Raw genomic sequence first — 24,541 nt, 5'->3', positions numbered from 1 at the left:
TATTACCCTCAATAACATTAATTTCCAGTCAATTTAGACCATATAACAGCTCATAATATTGTTTTCAACATTATTGGCCAAAGGTTGCAGTGAGCTGACTGGTTCCTAAGCGATAGAGCAGCGGCACAACGACACAGACACCACAGTATAAAGCACATCTATGACACATTGCCACACAGCAGTGGCAGAAATGAAAAGTAGTGCACCCACCCAGTGGGGTACGGCCAGCAGAGTCACAGTACTTGTTTACATAGTGGGCTACGGCCCAAGGAGTCACAGTGCACAATCTTATTCACATTACACCGCACGTAGGGCCTGATTCACATTACACCATAAAGTAGTGTCTCTTATTTATGTTACGACACACAGTAGTGCCCCTTTTGCACAATGCCCACAGTAGTGACCCTTTTACACAATGCCCACCGTAGTGCCCCTTTTACACAATGCCCACAGTAGCGGTGTTCTTTACACAATGCCCCCAGCAGTGGTGCCCCCTATGCAGTCCCCTTAGTAGTAGGGTCCCCTATGCAGTGCCCCCAGTAGAATGCACCCCAGTAGAATGCCCCCCATTAGCAGGCCCCCCCAGTAGTATGCCCCCCATTAGCATGCCACCCAGTAGTATGCCCCCCTTTAGCAGGCCCCCCCAGTAGTATGCCCCCCATTAGCAGCCCACCCAGTAGTATGGCCCCCCAGTAGTATGGCCCCCCCAGTAGTATGCCCCCCCAGTAGTATGCCCCCCCAGTAGTATGCCCCCCCAGTAGCAGGCCCCTCAGTAGTATGGCCCCCCCAGTAGCAGACCCCCCCAGTAGCAAACCCCCCCAGTAGTATAGCCCCCCCCAGTAGCAGGCCCCTCAGTAGTATGGACGCCCAGTGCCCAGTAGCAGACCCCCCCCAGTAGCAGACCCCCCCCCAGTAGTATAGCCCCCCCCACAGTAGCAGGCCCCTCAATAGTATGGACCCCCAGTAGCAGACCCCCCCAGTAGTATAGCCCCCCCCAGTAGCACCCCCGGATCTTTGACAAGTAAAAAAAAAAAAATAATAAAACTTACCTGATTCCCCGCTCCCGCGCCGTCTGCTCTGCTGTCACACGCTGCGGAGGGAGCTGGAAGACGGAGCTCATGTGTGAGCTCCAGCCGGCTCCCTCCGTACAGCAGCCAATGAGAGTCTGTGTGACTCTCATTGGCTGCTGTGACAAACACACAGCTGCCGCTGGCGGCTGTGTGTCTGTGTCTGTGTAGGGCAGAGCGCACTGCCCTACACGCGAGGAGACCTGATGTCGGATTCTCTAGTGAGAATCCGACATCAGGAGGCCGCCGTTCGGCCCCGAACGGGGATCCGAGTCAGGCGGTGAACACCCGAACAGGGTTCGGGTGGACTCGGATCCCCAATGTTCGGAGCGGTTCGGATTCCACAGAATCCGAACCGCTCATCTCTAGTTATCCACTCCCGGGACATGCTTCACCCGAAGAAGGACATTTGCCTCCAGACACTTAAGTACTAGATGTCGCCAAAGACGCAACACCAAAGGTGACTGAGATCTCCGATTATTGATAGCCTGCACCACTCCTAAGTTATCGCACCAGAACACAATGTTCCAATTACGAAGCTGCTGCACCCATAGTTCAACCGCTACGACTATTGGAAAGAGCTCCAATAGCGATAGGTTTGTGGTTAAACCGGCAGAGTGCCAAACTTAAGGCCATGGCTCCGCGCAACATTCACCATCTAGGTATGCGCCGAAGCCCACCGAAACTGATGCATCTGTAAACAGCTATAAACAGGGGCTGTCTGTGGGCGACTCAACCAAATCCTAACCCCATGAAAATCCCTTAAGAATAACAACCACATGGTCAGATCATCCTTCATTTCCCTGGATAATGGAAGTTTATGATGCGGAGCAGTGAGCCTGGCTGTAGCCCTTTCTAGCTGTCTACAGAAAACATTTACAATCGGTATCACCATACATGCAAACTGCTTTAAGCCCAAAAGGGATTGCACCTCCCTAGCTCAACTTTGTTACACGATAAACAACTCATCTGTCCCATTAAACGCAGCACCTGATCCATTGGTAAACGCAGCACCTGATCCATTGGTAAACGCAGCACCTGATCCATTGGTAAATGCAGCACCTTATCCATTGGTAAACGCAGCACCTTATCCATTGGTATACGCAGCACCTTATCCATTGGTATACGCAGCACCTTATCCATTGGTAAACGCAGCACCTTATCCATTGGTAAACGCAGCACCTTATCCATTGGTAAACGCAGCACCTGATCCATTAGTAAACGCAGCACCTGATCCATTGGCAAACACAGCACCTTATCCATTGGTAAACGCAGCACCTGATCCATTGGTAAACGCAGCACCTGATCCATTGGTAAACGCAGCACCTGATCCATTGGCAAACGCAGCACCTTATCCATTGGCAAGCGCAGCACCTTATCCATTGGTAAGCGCAGCACCTTATCCATTGGTAAACGCAGCACCTTATCCATTGGTAAGCGCAGCACCTTATCCATTGGCAAACGCAGCACCTTATCCATTGGTAAACGCAGCACCTTATCCATTGGCAAACGCAGCACCTTATCCATTGGTATACGCAGCACCTTATCCATTGGTATACGCAGCACCTTATCCATTGGTATACGCAGCACCTTAGCCATTGGAAAACGCAGCACCTTATCCATTGGTAAACGCAGCAGCTTATCCATTGGTAAACGGCAGCAACCTGCTGCCATATCAATTTCAATACCATGGTAGGATAAACGAGGAGTGGGACCTTCTGTCTTATCCTGGGCAATGGGCACCCCTAAAACCAGGGCTGGGCCAAGGCCAATTTTTAGGTAAGCAGTTAAAAAAAATTTTTGGCGCCCCCAGGGGCAGGTGCATAACTATAATTGGTTCAGGGTGTGCAGGGCACACGGGCCCCTGGGTCCAGGGGGGGCCCTGCTCCGCACTCCCTGTACCCATAATATACTTACCTCTCCGGAGTCCCACGTCGGCGCGGGGGACCGGAGCTATAAAAATATCTGGAAAATTACCGCAGCGCCCATTTTCCTGTCATTTGGGCATGCGCAGTACAAGGAAAATGGCCGCCATGGCCATTTTCCCGGTGACCTGTGCATATGCTATAGACTATAGACTAACTCCGGCGTGCTGGCCGCGCACAGCTCAGAGTGCTGCCGGCTGCTGATCGGAGAGGAAGGGGCCCGTGAAGGAGACTGCACACAGGCCTCCTCCTCACTAGAAATGCCCCTGCCCAGGGGTAATGTTGCGCACACCGAAATAGATAGGGGGCGTGGTCTCATGGGAAAAGCCATACACATACCTAAAGCAAGTTCATATATGTACTTATATATGCAACTTCATAGCTACACAAATGCCTCGTATTGTTCTCCCCCCACACTATCTTATATTGCCCTGTCCCCTTCATACCTTGTATTGCCCTTCCCTCCTAATGTCTTTCCCTCATTCCAGATAATTTACCACTGCCTCCACTCCTCCCGTGCCCCTGCCTCCGCTCCTCCCGTGCCTCCACTCCTCCCGTGCCTCCACTCCTCCCGTGCCCGTGCCTCCACTCCTCCCGTGCCTCCACTCCTCCCGTGCCCCTGCCCCCACTCCTCCCGTGCCCCTGCCCTCACTCCTCCCGTGCCCCTGCCTCCGCTCCTCCCGTGCCTCCACTCCTCCCGTGCCTCCACTCCTCCCGTGCCCCTACCCCCACTCCTCCCGTGCCCCTGCCCTCACTCCTCCCGTGCCCCTGCCTCCGCTCCTCCCGTGCCTCCACTACTCCCGTGCCTCCACTCCTCCCGTGCCTCCACTCCTCCCGTGCCCCTGCCCTCACTCCTCCCGTGCCCCTGCCCCCACTCCTCCCGTGCCCCTGCTGCTCTGTCTCAATCGCCGCTCTTAAAGTACTGGTGCACAGACTTTGGAGCCACGGCAGCATCATGTCATCACTGCCGGTGATAAACATTAGAGAGGGGGGAGGGTAAGGGAGAAGCATGGCGGCATAGAAGGAAAATATGTTTAATACTCTTTTGTATAAGTAAAAGTATTTTATATTGAATATGGGAGAAAACAGGTAACCAATGTAAAGACCGAATGACGGTAAGTCCGAGGCGCCCTTGGCCGCGGGTGGGGAGGGTTAGGATGAGGGAGTCTAGAAGGGTTAGTGTTAGGTTTAAGCGTGGAGATTAGGGTTAGGCTCCCCTAGAGGGGTGGGTTATGGTAAGGCACCCCCATGGAGAGGATAGGGTTAGGCACCCCCCCGGGATGGTTAGGTTTAGGGAGCGGTAAGGGGGGGGTTAGGGTCAAGCACCCCCAGGGGTAGGTTATGGTTAGGCAATAAGGGGGGAGGTTAAGGCTAGGCAACACTAAGGGAGGGCTAGGATTAAGGGGGGACAGGGGAGGTTAGTGTACTTACCTGCCCCTGTCGATATCTTGATTATGTCAGGCATCCGCTGTCGGCATTACAATCCCATTCTGATTTGTATTAGGTATATTTTACATAGTGCTAGTTATATATGGCTCCTCCAATGAGCGCACTGAGCCATCTTTTGCCCTAAATCACTTTCACAATATACAAAACTCTTCAAAGATTGTTAACGTTACATCCTCTGCCTATGTAAGAATGCATGAGACGGGACCCTGCAGAAATCGCTAATGACAGCAGGGGGACGAGGTTTGCTAGTAAATAAATAGATACGTTCTAAGAGCTGGCCGGAGGAAGCGGCTCACTATTAATAACTGTAATAACATGCCAAGAGGTGGAAGGGATAGCTTTTGTAAATAGCATTTGCAACGAGCTTCTAAGAGGAAGAAAACAAGAAGAATGGAAAGACATTAGGTTTTTCCTATGTGTGGAGCTGTACTTTAATGTGATATATCAGTTCTTTAGAGCCTATCACCATGACTTACTAATAAGCTCACATCTATCACCATGACTTACTAATAAGATATTGCCTGCTTTTTAATATAAAAGACAAATTCTCTTTACAGTTTACAGATATGCTGCAATCCTGTTCTGTTGCCACGATGATACACAATGAGGATGGGTACTGGGGTGAATTTCTGTCTAAGGGTTGATGGGATGTAAATAAAAGGGCTTACAATATATTTTAGGCAAGTTCTCCATCACTGCAATAGTTTACATTTCAGTATTTGGATAATCTATTTTTCTGCATGCAAAGCTTTGTACAATAGATTACATTAACGTGAATCTGCAGCTGAGAAAGTTAAACTACACATTATAGGCCTTGTTTCCGCCAAAAGTCAGGGAGGGTGTTTATTATAAAGAAGCTAAATGAATGTTTTCTATATCAGCTATCCATAGTCTATCACCATGATTTACTAATAAGGTAGCCTCTATCACCATGACTTACTCATAAGGTAGCATATACCACCATCACTTACTAATAAGGTAGATTTTATAGCCATGACTTACTGATAAGGTAGCCTCTATCACCATGACTTACTAATAAGGTAGCCTCTATCACCATGACTTACTGATAAGGTAGCCTCTATCACCATGACTTACTAATAAGGTAGCCTCTATCACCATGACTTACTCATAAGGTAGCATATACCACCATCACTTACTAATAAGGTAGATTTTATAGCCATGACTTACTGATAAGGTAGCCTCTATCACCATGACTTACTAATAAGGTAGCCTCTATCACCATGACTTACTGATAAGGTAGCCTCTATCACCATGTCTTACTAATAAGGTAGCATCTATCACCATGACTTACTCATAAGGTAGCCTCTATCACCATGACTTACTCATAAGGTAGCCTCTATCACCATGACTTACTCGTAAGGTAGCCTCTATCACCATGACTTACTCGTAAGGTAGCCTCTATCACCATGACTTACTAATAAGGTAGAATCTATAACCATGACTTAATAAAATATCATCTATCACCATCACTTACTAATAAGCAGGGCCGGACTGGGACTAAAAATAGGCCCTGGCATTTGAAGCACACAGGCCCACCTCAGCATCAGCATCCGGCCCCAAGCGTAGACTCCTCCCCTTACTATTCCTTACTCCTACTTCTTAGTCAATGCTCTTACAAATGTGATTAATAACACCGTTAATAATTAACAACCGTATAAGCATATATCATTCTCTGTATTAAAATACACACAACAGAGCTCATCCTGCAGGGGATTCAAACATGTGCCACAGCCATACATTTGGTATTTGAGTGGTTCTGTTCGGTAAAGTGGCACTTCATTGGTGTAGGTCACACACACAAAGAAAAGGGAAGGCATTTTCCCTCTTGACCAAGCCCTAGCTTAGCAGTTGTAGAGGATTAGAGAGAATTCACAGTAGGGGGTATATTTATATGTTTTTAGAAGTGGAATGTTCCCCATAGCAACCAATCAGATTCTACTTAACATTCATCAGCACCTTCTAGAAGATAATAGCTAGACTGATTGGTTGATATAGGCAACATCTTCACTTCTAAAAACCCACACTTAAGTAAATTTCCCCCTAGGAATTTTTAAGGGCAGTGGCACTGAACACAGATGAGGATACATCTGTGCCACCAAAGCAGAGCCTTAACAACCATTTTGGTCCCCTGTGTTCCTCTACACATTGTAAAGTTGAGAGAATTTGCGCCAAAGACATGTAGTCTTAATCGGAAGGGGCGTGACCATACAGTAGTACTGCCAATTCAACATTAGTCAGATTACACCACAAAGCAGTGCCCCTTATTAATGTTGTACAACACAGAAGTGATTAATTAAAGAAGTGTATTCAACCATGTTTTTTAGTGGAATAAACTTGTTTATTCCACTTAAAAAAATGGCTGAATACACTAATTTAATGGAAATAACTAACAGCAAAATGGAAAAATTAGAGGAAGAGATTTTACAACAAAAGAAAAAGAAAGTTCCATAGAGACAAGAATGAAGGAGCTTTTTTTTAGCAAGATAGAATGGAGAAAATCAGGAAACCCCAAAATAAAAGAACCACAGAATTATCAACCATTATGAAATAAAGACACAGTACACACCAACTCAATATGGAAACCACAATCAAAAAGATCTAACTATTATAAAATGACAGAAAAGAACCACTAATAAAAGAAAACCACCCACTTCTCAGAAAAGAAGAACTTAGCCCCATACAACCAAAGACACTTCGAATTCAAGAAAAAAAAAACTCATACGAATTAATTAAAGAATCCTTTATGTAGGGAATGGAAGCAACTAAAAAAGAAAAGACATTGGAATATCAGAATCTGCTGGAAGAAATAGACAGTAAAGAACAGAGACAGAAATCAACAAAAAACAAATTATAAAAAAAAACAAAAACAAAGAAGTACCATAAAAAATGAGGAAAATTAAGAAAATTATGAGACTGAATTTTTAGAAGATCTCTGGGAACCAGAAGAACCTCCAGACTGGACACTTGTCCAATACAAAAAGAGAAGGGAAGACCATTCCCCAAGACCAGGGGGTTCCGGGGAGGAGAAAAAAAAACTCAGTGACCGACCCCAAAAAAATCAGCCATCTTCAATTTAAGTAGTAAAGAACTCACTAAAGATCAATCTCCCATTTTACAAAAAGGAGTAAAATATGCACCCCATTCATCCATCAATTACATTTTTACATGGACACAAATTTTTTTTAAAAAAAAATCTGAAAACTTTTTTTAATTTTTTTTATAAATGACAGTATAACAAGGGAGAGCAACATCAATAGAACTTAGCAGAATGAAACATTCAAACCCAATTCAATTTTTTTCCAGCATATTTGAAGGGAGCACATATAGCAATGTTCAAAAAAACTCATGGAAGAAATTAGAAATATTCCAGAAAAAGGAAAAAATAAATGTAATTTAACTATAAAAGAAAAAGAAGCGATAAAAGAATTACAAGAAGATAAAACAAGGGTTATTAAAGCGGCCGACAAAGGTGGAGGTCTGGTCATTCTAGATAAATACCAAATTGAGATGGAAGTCCAGAACTTATTTTCAGATACAGAAACCTATCTGAGATTAAACACAGATGCAACAAAACAATTTCAATTAGAACTTTCAAGAATTCTGGAGGAAGGAAATTAATTGGGAATTATAAACAAAAAAAAATCTTCAGTTTCTGAACATTACACACCCAAAGATCCCTACATTTTATCAACTGCCAAAACTCCACAAAAGCCTAACTAACCCACCAGGAAGACCGATAGTGTCTGGTATAAATTCAATCACATCAAACATCCAAATATATTGACTTTATCCTACAAAGCATAGTCTCCCAACAAAAAAGTTATTTAAAGGACATGATGAACATCCTACAAATACTAAATAAAGTCACTTGGAAAGAAAGTGTCATCTTATTCACAAGTGATGTGAAATCATTATATACTTTTATTGCATATAATATAGGATGTGTTGCAACACAACACTTTCTTTCCTCCATGTCAGATCTCCCAAATAGCCAGATTAATTTAAATTATGGATGGAATTGACTTTATCTTACACCATAACTATTTCTGGAACAGCAGCAACTTTTACAACCAGATCAAAAGGAACTGCAATGGGGACACCATTCTCACCATCATATGCTAACTTGTTTGTCGCAAAATGGGAGGAGGACAATATTTGGAATCACAACCCATAGAAGGAAAACCTGAAACATTGGCACAGATATATAGATGATGTCTTCTATATATGGAAAGGGTCCGAAGATCGACTGAACAAATTTATCCAATATATAAACTGCAACAATTGTGATCTAGAATTTACCTTGGTAACCAGTAAAGAAATGGTCATCTTTCTAGACCTGAAGATATATATTAGCAATAAAGAAATAAGAACGAGAACACATATGAAGGAAGTTAGTGGAAATAATGCACTATCCAAAAAATGCAATCACCACAAACATTGGGTAGGAAACATTCCCAGGGGGCCGTTTTGGAGATTGAGAAGAAACTGTTCAGATAAAGAACATTACATGAAATTTATGGCTTGGTGTCCGCGCTCTGGGGTCCTATTATGTCATTATCTGATGGTGATCTATGGTGTATATTCCTAATACATTTATTATGGTATGGAAACAGAATTATGATTAATTAGTGGTTTGTGTGTTAGGCTATATGATCCTGGTACCAAAGTTTTAATATCACAGTCCTGGTGTGAACCACCTGTAGATTACTGTAGGGTGGCTGTTCTTATAACATTGATCCTGGTAAGAAACGCTGGTTTGCTATAACTCTAGGCAGTGTATTCATCTGTATGTGAATAGAAGTTATGGTGGATGATGTTAAAGTTCCCGGATGAGTAATATCGTAATAAAGATGTATTCTCCCCTCTCCAAATGGTCTCTGTGCCAGGAAACTGCCACTCCACCTCAAGAATTCACAATACAAATCACAGTATCAGGTGCTGATGGACACTATGGTGCAGAAGATAGGTAGCAGGTAGGACTTACCCAGATCTTGATGTATTCCTGCTGGTCCACCAAGTGCACTCTCTTGTATGTTTGTTAAGTGTGGGTGTAAGGGGCAGGGGACACAGGGTCCAATGATGCCTTGACAGAACACTATGTGTATGGAGGGGTAAAATTACATTTATCGCTCTGCACTCATGCCTTGCTGTGGCAATATTGGGTGTCAGAGTGAAATTAGCAATACAGATACAGATCATAAATACATATGGTCTGAGGGTTAAAATATAAAACCTACCCTTGAAAAAGTCCCCACATGGGATGAAACGTGTTGGGGATTACCATCGTTGATAAACGTGACTTTTATATTTTAACCCTCAGACCATATGTATTTATGATCTGTATTGCTAATTTCACTGACACCCAATATTGCCCCTTACACCAGGAATACGTTGAGAGTCCTACATGTTACCTATCTTCTGCACCATAGTGTCCATCAGCACCTGATACTGTGATTTGTATTGTGAATTCTTGAGGTGGAGTGGCAGTTTCCTGGCACAGAGACCATTTGGAGAGGGGAGAATATATCTTTATTACGATATTACTCATCCGAGAACTTTAACATCATCCACCATAACTTCTATTTACATACAGATGAATACACTGCCTAGAGTTATAGCAATCCAGCGTTTCTTACCAGGATCGATGTTATAAGAACAGCCACCCTACAGTAATCTACAGGTGGTTCACACCAGGACTGTGATATTAAGACTTTGGTACCAGGATCATATAGCCTAACACACAAACCACTAATTAATCATAATTCTGTTTCCATACCATAATAAATACATTAGGAATATACACCATAGATCACCATCAGATAATGACATAATAGGACCCCAGAGCGCGGCCACCAAACCATAAATTTCATACCATTTAGGAAGGTGGTGATACCTTCCCGGTATTTAGCAGCTAGGAGGTACTACTCAATAGCGCGAATCCTTATATTTATCTAAGAACATTACATGAGCCAAAGTGAAAATATGACAAAGAAATTTGTCGAAAAGAGTTACAAAGAAAAAGCATTACAGCAACAGACTGAAAATAGAAAGGAAATGGACAGGTCAGCCATGATTCAATACAAACCTAAGAAACCTACAGATAATTTCCAACTCACCTCTCTAACGCAATACAATAGCCATCATAGATTGGTAGAAGAAATGCTAAAGAAACATTGGCATATTTTAGGCCTAGATGAACATCTACTAACCATACTGCCAAAAGAACCAAAAATTAACTATAGAAAAGCCAAAAATCTCCAACAAGAACTTACAAGAAGCTTTATACCTATAGAAAAAATGAAAAAAAGGACATCAGACACAAAGGCCATTTTTTCTGTTTAAACTGCATGCCATGCAAGACCACCAAAAAAACTAATTCTTCGGGATGCAATCAGGAAACCGGCTGTCTTAATCCTGACAGCCGGCTTCCCAACTGCTTTATCCCAGCGAGGGTTTAATAACAGGCGTCTATATCTAGACGCCTGTAATTTTCCTGACGCCGGGCGCCACGAGCAGACAGCTGCAGGGGGGGGGCGGGAGGGTTAGGATTAGGGCACCCCCAGGGGGGACTTAGGGTTAGGCACCCCCCAGGGGACTTAGGTTTAAGCACTTGGGGGGGAGGTTAGGGTTATGCACCCCTAAGGAGGGTTAGGTTAGGTTAGTTTTTACTTACCTACGGACGATCGGGATTTCCAGCGCTGTCGGGCTTCCGCTGCCGGAATCTCTGCTTCTGTCGGCCTGCAGCGGATGGGATTTGAACTGCCGGCCAGAGGGACGACGGTATTTCATAACGATTCCAATTCTTCTCCTACACCGTTCACCTGATTTGGATGTAATTACCCTCAAATTAAATATGAAAGTCTGCAGGTAAAGCACATCTTGTTTGTTTCATTTCAAAGCCATTGTGGTGGTGAATAGAGGCCAAAATATGACAATTCTGTCAATGTCCCAATATTTATGCACCTGACTGTATGTATATATGTGTGATTTTATCCTGTATTTTATTAATATACTTTTTATTATACACACATGAAAAATGCAATACCTAATATTAACCATGAGGTTGCCACCATTTTTTACTACTTTCTGGAAAAGCATTTCCATTTTAAAAACAAGAGCAATAAAGTTTTTTGTTTTTTTTAAAAGCTTTTTAGAAGTTATCCAGAATAAAAAGGACCCTCAGACACAGTGTCACTATCCTTGAAAAAGAGGCATGACACGCGTTGGTAGCTGACAAATGGAGAAACCACAAGTTCGGGCACATCATAGCGGAAGTGACCCGACGGATGCACGAGGAGACCAGCCTGGCATAAAATCGCACTGCACCTAAGGTAGGAACTTAGGGACATCGTTAGCTTAGGGTCCGGTGCACATTGCTTGGAGAACACAGCACCACTCCAGAAGGCTTTTATTGGATTCCTGCAGAGGTAACCGGAACCGCAAATACTCCACAAAAGAGGATATAAACATTGTTTTATTGTGACTTTTAAACTTTTATATGGTATTGCGTGATACACTTTTTACATAAACATAGCGCTTTGTTTCTTTAGTATGATAACGATGAATGACAATGACCATGACCTGCGGGAGCGCACATCATTGGTCATTCGTTGTTATGGTTCATCGTTTTAGTGTACACACTGGCCCATATAGCGAATGACTAAATGATATCAGTCATCCAAAATATTGGCAAGTGTGTACGCACCTTTAGATCTGTCTATTAGGATATATTGTGGCTGGTTATCACTGGCTACATCTGAGAGTAGACATGTCCAACTGACCTAAAGGCCCCCATACATCAGAGATTGTGGCAATTCTGCAATTGATTGAAAAAGGGAAAGATTTCTCTACACAATCAATTGCAAATTGCACGATTGCTGCAATCAATCTCTGATGTATGGAGACCTTTAGGTGTTACATTGCCCTGTGTTTAACTATGTAAACAACAGACCAGTAACAGCCCAGTATGCCATCATAAACTGTGTAAACAGCCCAGTGACAGCCCAGTAACAGCCCAGTATGCCATCATAAACTATGTAAACAGCCAAGTGACAGCCCAGTAACAGCCCAGTATGCCATCATAAACTATGTAAACAGCCCAGTGACAGCCCAGTAACAGCCCAGTATGCCATCATAAACTATGTAAACAGCCCAGTAACAGCCCAGTATGCCATTATAAACTATGTAAACAGCCCAGTAACAGCCCAGTAACAGACCAGTATACCATCAGGGTTTAACACGGGCGTTGCCCGTGAAACCCTGCTATGGGAACAGCGCACTCCGGGTCACGATGACCTGGAGTGCGTTGCTAGCCGGCCGATTGGTCTGGCTTGAGTGGTGCTTGGAGATAACGTCATCTCCAAGCGTCCACTTTCACTCCGCAAAAGCCGGGTCTATGCAGACCCGACTGCGGTGTGAGCGGCGCTGACTCTGGAATATCCCGAATCAGCGCCGGCAAAATTCCGGGTCTGATCCGGATAGGAACTTTGTTCCAACTCCGGGTCAGACCCGGAATTTAGGTGGAAAAGGGGTATTACACTGCACCTTTGATCTGGGTTACTCCCAGGTCAGCCCTGTTCACACTGAACTCAGGTCTGCCCTGCTAAACCTGTGAGGTCATAAAAAGTGGGAGGTGAATACTCCACAACCACCAATTAGCTAATTTTAGGCATGACCAAGGTCGGATAACCCGGGTTGCACCGTTTACACTGCACCATTATCTGGGTCCATCCTGGGTCCAACCCTGGTAGCTACCTGGGTTGGATTGCAGGGTCACTTGACCCAGGTTATTTTTCAGGGACCCTTTTACACTGAGCTGCGACCCGGGTAGACCCAGCAAAAACCCAGGTTTTTGCTCTGGTGTAAAAGGGGTATTACATACAAAGACCTCCCCACCCTTCCTAGTATGAGCATTTGTGTGCAGACAGCAGCTGTGCCCTGAGCGGAAGCTAGGATTGGACACATGGTGACCCCTTTCCTCATTATTGCTTGTTAAGGTAAAAAAAAAAAAAATTATATATTATATATTTATATTAGGGATGTGCGCCGGACCATTTTTGCCGGATTTGGATTTGGTTCTAATTCGTCGTCCGGCTTTGGATTTGGATTTGCCAAACTGCGGTGACTGGCTTTGGATTTGGATTTGGATTTTTTTACAAAAATTGACAAAAAAAGCTAAAATCACATAAATTGGTCTTTTTTTTCTTCCTAGAGTATTATTAACCTCAATAACATTAATTTCCAGTCAATTTAGACCATATCACAGCTTATAATATTGTTTTCAACATTATTGGCCAAAGGTTGCAGTGAGCTGACTGGTTCCTAAGCGATAGAGCAGCGGCACAACGACACAGACACCACAGTATAAAGCACATCTATGACACATTGCCACACAGCAGTGGCAGAAATGAAAAGTAGTGCACCCACCCAGTGGGGTACGGCCAGCAGAGTCACAGTACTTGTTTACAAAGTGGGCTACGGCCCTAGGAGTCACAGTGCACAATCTTATTAGCATTACACCGCACATAGGGCCTGATTCACATTACACCATAAAGTAGTGTCTCTTATTTATGTTACAACACACAGTAGTGCCCCTTTTACACAATGCCCACAGTAGTGACCCTTTTACACAATGCCCACAGTAGCGGTGTCCCTTACACAATGTCCCCCAGCAGTGGTGCCCCCTATGCAGTCCCCTTAGTAGTAGGGTCCACTATGCAGTGCCCCCAGTAGAATGCCCCCCAGTAGTATGCCCCCCATTAGCAGCCCCCCCCCCAGTAGTATGCCCCCCATTAGCAGGCCCCCCCAGTAGTATGCCCCCCATTAGCATGCCACCCAGTAGTATGCCCCCCCAGTAGTATGGCTCCCCCAGTAGTAGGCTGCCCCAGTAGCAGGCCCCCCCAGTAGTAGGCTGCCCCAGTAGTAGCCCCCCCTGTAGTATGGGCCCCCCATACTGTGACTCTCATTGGCTGCTGTAACAAACACACAGCTGCCGCTGGCGGCTGTGTGTCTGTGTCTGTGTAGGGCAGAGCGCTATCACTGCGCTCTGCCCTACACGCGAGGAGACCTGATGTTGGATTCTCTAGTGAGAATCCGACATCAGGCGGCCGCCGTTCGGCCCCGAACGGGGATCCGAGTCAGGCGGTGAACACCCGAACAGGGTTCGGGTGGACTCGGATCCCCAATGTTCGGAGCGGTTCGGATTCCACAGAATCCGAACCGCTCATCTCTAATATACACATATATATTAGGGATGTGCAGGCTCGGATAGGTTCGAGTTTGCACGTGGAGTTCGGATTTTTCCCTCCAAAAAAACGGAACTCAGAACGAGGCAAAACGTCATCTTACATGGACGAACATCATCATTCCTGGTCTTTTGTCCAGGAATGATGATGTTCGTCCATGTAAGATGACGTTTAGCCTCTTTCTGAGTTCCGCTTTTTTGGAGGGAAAAATCCGAACTCCACGTGCAAACTCGAACCTATCCGAGCCTGCACATCCCTAATTTAATGTAATGTTTTTAGGCAGCACAAGTCACACTGTAAGCCCCCTGTTATGAATGTACCTGCACTATCTGCATGACACCCCTACAGCTCGCTGATGGGGCTCATGCAATAGACAGGGATCCACAGAGAATTATTTACCTGGAGTAAAGCAGCAAGCAAGGAAAGGGTTAATAGCTGATGCAGGAGTGTGCTGCAGACTGCTGCTGGAAGTAATCACCTGGCACAGGTGGATAAGCACAGAAACAGACAGGATGTAGAACTGGATAGTAGCAGGCCAGCTACTCAGGATGCAGGTAGGAATTGTGTAGAACCTGCAATGCTGGAAATGGATTTGATTGTGGCAGGCCAGATACTCAGGATGCAGGTGGGTATTTGTAACAGAACCAGTACTTGATATGGATAAAACTGACAGGTGAATGCAGGTTAGAGTTTGTAGCAGAATTTGACTTAAAATGGTTGAATTGGCAGATACAGTTTGGGGTTTGTAGCAGAACCAATACTTGATATAGTTCAACAGGAAGGATAAATCCACAGGAACACGCTGGACTAGATACAAACTGGAGGAGACACAGGAGGTAACCTGGAGGGTCTGGGCAAGACAAAGGCACAGAGTAAGGATGGACACAGGAACAGGGCAGAATCCAGCATGACACACTAGACTGAGACTGGGAGCACAGGTATACAACGGCAAGATACTGGACACAGGAACAGGGCAGAATCCAGCAGGACACACTAGACTGAGACTGGGAGCACAGGTATACAACAGCAGGATACTGGACACAGGAACAGGGCAGAATCCAGCAGGACACACTAGACTGAGACTGGGAGCACAGGTATACAACAGCAGGATACTGGACACAGGAACAGGGCAGAATCCAGCAGGACACACTAGACTGAGACTGGGAGCACAGGTATACAACAGCAGGATACTGGACACAGGAACAGGGCAGAATCCAGCAGGACACACTAGACTGAGACTGGGAGCACAGGTATACAACGGCAAGATACTGGACACAGGAACAGGGCAGAATCCAGCAGGACACACTAGACTGAGACTGGGAGCACAGGTATACAACAGCAGGATACTGGACACAGGAACAGGGCAGAATCCAGCAGGACACACTAGACTGAGACTGGGAGCACAGGTATACAACGGCAAGATACTGGACACAGGAACAGGGCAGAATCCAGCAGGACACACTAGACTGAGACTGGGAGCACAGGTATACAACAGCAGGATACTGGACACAGGAACAGGGCAGAATCCAGCAGGACACACTAGACTGAGACTGGGAGCACAGGTATACAACGGCAAGATACTGGACACAGGAACAGGGCAGAATCCAGCAGGACACACTAGACTGAGACTGGGAGCACAGGTATACAACGGCAGGATACTGGACACAGGAACAGGGCAGAATCCAGCAGGACACACTAGACTGAGACTGGGAGCACAGGTATACAACAGCAGGATACTGGACACAGGAACAGGGCAGAATCCAGCAGGACACACTAGACTGAGACTGGGAGCACAGGTATACAACAGCAGGATACTGGACACAGGAACAGGGCAGAATCCAGCAGGACACACTAGACTGAGACTGGGAGCACAGGTATACAACAGCAGGATACTGGACACAGGAACAGGGCAGAATCCAGCAGGACACACTAGACTGAGACTGGGAGCACAGGTATACAACAGCAAGATACTGGACACAGGAACAGGGCAGAATCCAGCAGGACACACTAGACTGAGACTGGGAGCACAGGTATACAACAGCAAGATACTGGACACAGGAACAGGGCAGAATCCAGCAGGACACACTAGACTGAGACTGGGAGCACAGGTATACAACAGCAGGATACTGGACACAGGAACAGGGCAGAATCCAGCATGACACACTAGACTGAGGCTGGGAGCACAGGTATACAACGGCAAGATACTGGACACAGGAACAGGGCAGAATCCAGCAGGACACACTAGACTGAGACTGGGAGCACAGGTATACAACAGCAGGATACTGGACACAGGAACAGGGCAGAATCCAGCATGACACACTAGACTGAGACTGGGAGCACAGGTATACAACGGCAGGATACTGGACACAGGAACAGGGCAGAATCCAGCAGGACACACTAGACTGAGACTGGGAGCACAGGTATACAACGGCAGGATACTGGACACAGGAACAGGGCAGAATCCAGCAGGACACACTAGACTGAGACTGGGAGCACAGGTATACAACGGCAGGATACTGGACACAGGAACAGGGCAGAATCCAGCAGGACACACTAGACTGAGACTGGGAGCACAGGTATACAACAGCAAGATACTGGACACAGGAACAGGGCAGAATCCAGCATGACACACTAGACTGAGACTGGGAGCACAGGTATACAACAGCAAGATACTGGACACAGGAACAGGGCAGAATCCAGCATGACACACTAGACTGAGACTGGGAGCACAGATATACAACGGCAGGATACTGGACACAGGAACAGGGCAGAATCCAGCATGACACACTAGACTGAGACTGGGAGCACAGGTATACAACGGCAGGATACTGGACACAGGAACAGGGCAGAATCCAGCAGGACACACTAGACTGAGACTGGGAGCACAGATATACAACGGCAGGATACTGGACACAGGAACAGGGCAGAATCCAGCAGGACACACTAGACTGAGACTGGGAGCACAGGTATACAACGGCAGGATACTGGACACAGGAACAGGGCAGAATCCAGCAGGACACACTAGACTGAGACTGGGAGCACAGATATACAACGGCAGGATACTGGACACAGGAACAGGGCAGAATCCAGCAGGACACACTAGACTGAGACTGGGAGCACAGGTATACAACGGCAGGATACTGGACACAGGAACAGGGCAGAATCCAGCAGGACACACTAGACTGAGACTGGGAGCACAGGTATACAACGGCAGGATACTGGACACAGGAACAAATGTAAGGAAGCGAGGAACTGCACAGCGACCACTAGGAACGAAATTTAGTAATATCACCGGCAGGAAGGAACAGACTCTAATCCTTAATGAAGGACGAGGTCTCCTGCGATTCGTTATCTGACCTCAGCCTGAGTGACCAGACTACCAACAGGTGAGTAACTGCATGTAGCAGCCAGAGTCCAGGTAGTTAGGATAACCACTGAGAGCCAATCAGGCAGAGAGCCACAGCGCAGGCGTGCACGCAGGGGGGGTTTCCGAGTACCTGGAAACCCCCCCCATGGCCAGGGGCAGACTGGGCCAGCGGGTTCCCTTTCACCTGTGTTGGGCCGCTTTGCACTGACTGTCCAGTGGCTCTGATGACCGCTGCCGCGATCGGAACTCAGCTCCGATCGGGCAGCTGTCATGACCTTTGGCGCATGCACAGAAGGTCCTTCAGCAATAATATGTGATGGCCGCGGGAGGGCCGCTGCGGATGCCGAGCCGCTGCAGTTCCTCCATGGGCCATTGCGGAGCATGTGAGAGACACCTCATGGCTCCGCCTCCATGGTTAGTGTGCATTTCCTGTGCGGCTGGGGGCTGTCACCGTTGGGCAGGGGATGAAGCCGGCCGGTGATATACTGAAAAGCTACATTGCCTTGTCTGTCTGTGATATACACCAGGGCACCATAGGACTGTGGCTGTGAAGCAGTATGCGAGATCATGCCCACCGAAGATGCCAGCAGTAAGTAGTGGGGCTGACAAGTTTTTATGTTGTGTGGTTGCTGAAGGAAGCTTGTGTATTTTTTGTGTTATATCAGCAAAAGGATCTGCCCCCTCCTAAGAATCTGTTTTAATTGTTTATCTACCATTTCATCATGTACACCAATATGTTTGTTCCATTTTTAATAATATCATTAGGAGAAAAATAGGTCAGTGGAAAGCATCAGAGGGGTACATACATGTAATTGAATCATGCCATTAGAATGAGCAGCCAACGTTTCGGTGCACACGCCCCTTTGTCAAGGTGACGCACCACTATGGCATAATAGTATATTTTAATTTTAGTTCAAATGTTGAAATTGCACTGGTAGTTTACATTTTGTTCGTACATAGGGCCTGATTCAGAGCCGCTCGTAAGCAGCCGCTCGTTCACTCCGAGCGATGTTTGCCCAACTGCGCATGCATACGGATCGTTATACGCATGCGCGAACCAGTCAGTGCGGTCGAAATTCATGTGCTCGCAAAATAGCGAATGCCTGAAAATTTGAGTGACAGAAAGAGGCGTATGTGGGTGGTAACAGGGGAAGGTGCTTGAAAACGAGGAGTGGAGATCAGAACGCAGGCGTGCTTAAAGGTCAAAACGGGCGTTTTATGGGTGTGCATAATTAATACAGCAGCGTCATTGACCACGTCACTGGGTTATTTTATAGTCAGAACTGCTCGCAAAATTGTGGTAGCAAAAACCAACCCCAAGAATAGCGAGCAGTTCACACCCTGGTCGATGTACTCGATTAATCTAATAAATAGCGGACATGACGTAGGATGCGAGCGGCCAGGGGGCATATTTTTCCAAAAAACGACCGCAAGTTTTGTTCACTCGTTCAGACCTAGAGGCGTGAACAGACCGCAAAGAGCGAATGGTTCATTTGAATAGCCACCCCTATTTTCTGAACGAGCGAGCGCAAATAGCGTCCGGCTCTGAATCAGGCCCATAGTGCATAATCAAGTTCTATGCCCAGATGCCTTGTTATTTATATTATTTATAGTTATTTATATTAAAACACTTGAAGTACACAATAAAGTGTATATTGCAGGCTTATTCTGGTTAGACTTTTTTGTCACTGGTTCTGTAACCAATTATTTGGAAACCCCCCTTTCAGCGGCACATGTAACAGTACCCGCCCTCATTGAGGGTGGACTCCGGACATCCCAACAGGACTAAGAGGAACTGAAAACAAGAAAACAAACAGACAAGACATACTCAAAATTTACGTCAAAACTTCTTCTTTCTGGAAGATTTCTGAGGTCTGAGTATGGCAAGTCCAAAAATATTGCCAGAACTGATGGTACCCTCAATCAAAGGAATTTCTCTGGCTTCAGAGTTGTAATCAGAGTTAGAATCCCCATCCAAAGGAAGGATTACTGTGTTCTTCTCAGAGACAGAAGATACCGGAAAAGAAACACGATTAGATTGGGCACCGGCAGAATGTCCAATAGCCTGGACGGGTATTGGATACAATAGATCAGATTTATTCAAAACTCCTTTACAAGATGAGAACAAAGCGGCACAGCCAACAGTTATCTTCTGGTTGGAGAGCTTGAAGAAGATAACACTGTGCTGTGATTGACCAGAGACTGAAAGTCCTCAGAAGCCTGGTTCTTAGGAGCTTGACTCTTTTTGTTGGTGCGTTGATTAATTGAAGATTTTCTGAGCTCAGTGATAGGCGGTTCTTTGTCAGACAAGGCAGAACTTTAAGAAGAGTCAGAAAGGATTATGTCAGGACCACCAAATCTTCTTTTAACAGCATTGTTGAAGGCTTGTAAATCTTGAAGAATAGGATCATTGGACCAAATTAATGGCTTAACCCATTTCAAAGCCTCCCCTCTGAAGGACATAGGCCCTGATTCAGACCCACTCGCGAGCGGCTGTCCGCTCGCAAGTGGGTCGATGTTCTGCACTGAGCATGCGCACGACGGAGGGAGCTCCGTCGTGCGCATGCGCCAGACGCGACGAGCGAAGGAAAGTCCTTCGCTCGTTGTGTCTGATCAAAGGGGGCGTGCTGTCGATGTTGATTGACAGCACGCCCCCTTTGGTGGCACTCCCTGATGGGGGCGTTCCCACGGGAACGCCTCCCGTCAGAAGCCGGCCCACTGACATCACTAGTGATGTCAGTGGGAGTGATTTTGGCTCTGATAGAGCCAAAATCACTCCGGAGCTTGCGGTTGAAAACCTCAACCGCAGGCTCCGGCTCGCAGTTTCGATGGTCGCGATGGTGAAGACCATCGCGGCCATCAAACTGCACGCTGGTATAGCCTGTGGGTGGTGACCCACAGTTATACGAGCGTCCAGGAGGACGCTCCATTTTCATGGAGGGCGGCCCTCATTCAGAGCGTGCGCTCTGCTCAGAGCCTACGGCTCTGAATGAGGGCCATAGTCAAGCATCATATAGTCTCAGGTGGAGTAAGACGAGGTGCTATTTCTAGACACTGAAGCAACAGACTATAATATTGTTCTAATTTTCCATCAAAAATGACTACTGTAGGTCAGGGTCTTGGTTCGGAACAATGGATTGAGAGTCTTTAGGAGGATGATGTGAATTCTCTGCTGAAATAACTGGTTGGTATTTCTTTCCAGACTTTACAGGGTGTGATGCTCCTCCTAGGACTGACAGATTAGAAGCTTTCTCAGAAGGTAAATGTTTGGAAGTCTTTCTGGAAGTTGGACATTTAGAAGTCTGTTTTAGAGACAAGGGATGAAACACCCCTCCTGGGGTTTTGACTGGAATAACTCCTACAGGAGACTCAGCAGGATCTACCCTTCCTGGGGTCTTGGCTAGAATCTCCCCTACAGGGAACTTGGCAGGATCTACCCCTCCTGGGGTCTCAACTGGAGTCTCCCCTTCAGGGAACTCGAGAGGAATTACTTTCCTTCAAGGGAGCTCACAGCTGGAATTGATACCCCTCCAGGGTTTGTAGGACTAGATTTGAAAACAGATGCCACTTCTGAGGCTTCAGGACTTCACACAGAATCAGATACCCCTCCAGGGGCTACAGGACTAGACTTGATGACAGATGCCCTTTCTAGGGCTTCAGGACTTGACACAGAATCAGATACCCCTCCCAGGGGCAACAGGACTAGACTTGAGGACAGATGTCTTTTCTAAGGCCACAGAATCAGATGTCCCTCCTGGGGTAGACAGACCCGATATTGTTCCTGCAACTGGAGACTTAGATACCCCCTCAAAGAACCGGACATTATCCCCAATATGTGGGGTTGGTATTTCAGACTCCCCTTCTTGAGTCGGCACCTCAGGCAAGGCAGACATGGGTCTGGGACCTCTGGAAAGGGGGACACTTCTGGGACTTCTGGCACGGGGGACACCTCTGGGATCTCTGGCAAGGCAGACACCTCTGGGATCTCTCCAGAGGTTGTTGACAAATGAAATGCCCCACTCAGAGCATTAGAACTAATTGGCCCTCCACAAATGGTTGTGTTAGATGTATCTCCTAGGGCTATAGGATCAGGGATTACCCTAGGAATGGGAGATTTGCATTTCCTCATTTGGTTCCCAAATCTTAACTTGGGGCTTCGGGTCAGAGGTCCCCAGTTATAGACCTGATCCCCTTCATGGGAACTTTTGGCACCATTATTGGAAGTTTGGGAGTCTGGAATAACCACTTAAGGTGACCGGACAGTCTGTACCTCGAGATGTTGAGTGTCACTCTTTGTTGAGCTGCGAAAGGAACAGTCTTTAATGAAGTGACTTGCGCTTCCACAATACATGCGTAGCAGGTCATTCTTTCATTGCTTGTGCTCAGCCTTGGAAAGTTTGGGATGCCAAAAACTCTGGAATCTCCTTTCTGACAGCACAGAAAGAGTCACCCCTAGAGTAGGGGAACCAGAATCTGTAGTCTTTTCTGCCTCAGTAAATAGGGAAGCGACTTTTGTGGCATCCGAAGAAGTTCCATATAATTCAGAAACTTGCTGTCTTTTTTCAGGGAGTGATGTCATCAACTGCTCCACAGGAGCCTGAAAAATCCTCAGTTGTTCAAGAGTCCCATTACTGGAAAACTTAGGGGGCAGACAATAGTCACTTTGAAAAGTGCCATAAACTTTTTGACCACATGATTGACAAAGCTGAGAATTGTCAGGACAAAAATTAATTACAGAAATCTGTTGCTGCAGAGCATCTACACAGATGGATAGCCCTAGGAAGGCTTGTGATGTGAGAATTTGCATGTCTTCACAGCTTTTCAGTCCGGTGGGGCAAAGGTAAAATCTCCCTCGCTGGGGAGGATGAGTGGGGTTTATCCTCCGGGGTCTAGCTGTATATCCGGAGGACCAACCCCACTCATCCACTGCAGCAAAGGGTTTAAAGCATATGGGTCTATTTACTATAAGCAAAAGCCCTAAACCCTTTGAAAATGGAACAATTTATTAGTAATTAGGGCTTCTGGTGATTTCTCCTTCCCCCTAATCATGGTGATGGCTCTCAGTGGCGATAGAGAACTTACTGCCCTGGCTGGGGGTCAGACCACTCTCTGCAGAGCTGCTCAGTTTCTATAGTGACTTTTTTTAAATAGAAAAAAAATAAAAAAATAAAATTGACCATGTCTGCAAAGAGATTTAGGAGGGGTCTTAGCAAATAGACTCCTAAATCTCACCTGGATGGAATGTTAGTAATTTATTCTTCTGTCTGATATATACTTAAATAAAATTGTGATGTTTGAGAAAAACTCTAAGGCACCCATTTATCATTGATCGCTTTTGCAAAGTGATCAGCACATGCCAGTAACGCCCCTGATTGCATTGCAAAAAGCGTTCTCTTCAGCCAGATGTATCATCTGGGACATGCAGGGACACGGTCTCCAAAAGTATCCCGTCTGTTCGATGTCTCTGGAGACCGGCCGGCCACTACAAGGGGTGGTGCGCATGAGCAGTCCGTGGACAGCACATGCATATCCGCTATAGCCGGGGAGGGCTCCGGTGGATCCCTCCACCGGCTAATAGGCGCAGTGTGGCCCACGTCATCTTCAGATGGCGTTAGCTGCCGTGGGCCAATACTGTATCTGGAATACATTGCATTCTGGAAATTGGTAAATTTGGCAGCATCGCATCCCCCATAGAAACCTATAGGGGAGGTGGCTGCCAGCGGTAATGAAGGGATCACAGCTGGTATCGGAGATAACTGCTACGGTCCCTCCTTTATACATACGGGGGACACTTAGTATTTGAGGTAAACCCCAGAAAATGGGTGTTTCCAGGGATTTTACCTCAAATACATCTTCTTCTGTCGCTGGCCTGTAATGAGAGCACAGCGCAAGCGTCACACATAATGAAGTGTGCTCATGGTCTGTGTTCAGATGAAGAAGTGATTCATATCTGGCCACGGGAAATATAGAATAAAAGCAAAGAAATCTCCTGTAAGGTGAAAGGAAAAGGAAAAAGTTAGATATTTGGAGAAGTAACTTGGTTTTACCTTTAAGCCTAGTTACGAGCAAGAGATGATTACTCAGGGAGTGTATAAGACAGATCATAAAATGAAATCAGGCTTAGTGTGACTGCACTGCGGGTAGCTCCGAGCGTAATGAATCTCTGGCTTCTCTCGCAATCTGCATGGATTTCGTCTCCGCGGTTTTCCTATCCTGTGTCACGTTTATGCTTCTGTATAAGTTCAGGTTTGCTGCTTAATGGATTGCTGTCTAGCGGCAGCTGATAAATAGCTCGTGTGCGGTGCAGCCATCTCTGAAGTGTGTTCTCCTGACAGGTACCATAAATCATCCCTCGCAGCCAGAAGTACGATATGAAGTCCCACCCAGCGCATTATTGGCAGTTAGCGTGCTCAGGAATACGTGTAGAGCGTGACGCTGAAACACTCTGCATTTGGCCTCTACTTTTAT

This window comes from Taudactylus pleione, unplaced genomic scaffold, assembly GCF_031769625.1.
Source record: "Taudactylus pleione unplaced genomic scaffold, aTauple2 ptg000160l, whole genome shotgun sequence".
NCBI lineage: Eukaryota > Metazoa > Chordata > Amphibia > Anura > Myobatrachidae > Taudactylus > Taudactylus pleione.
The sequence above is the reverse complement of the archived record's forward strand: the minus strand, read 5'-3'. Positions refer to the sequence as shown.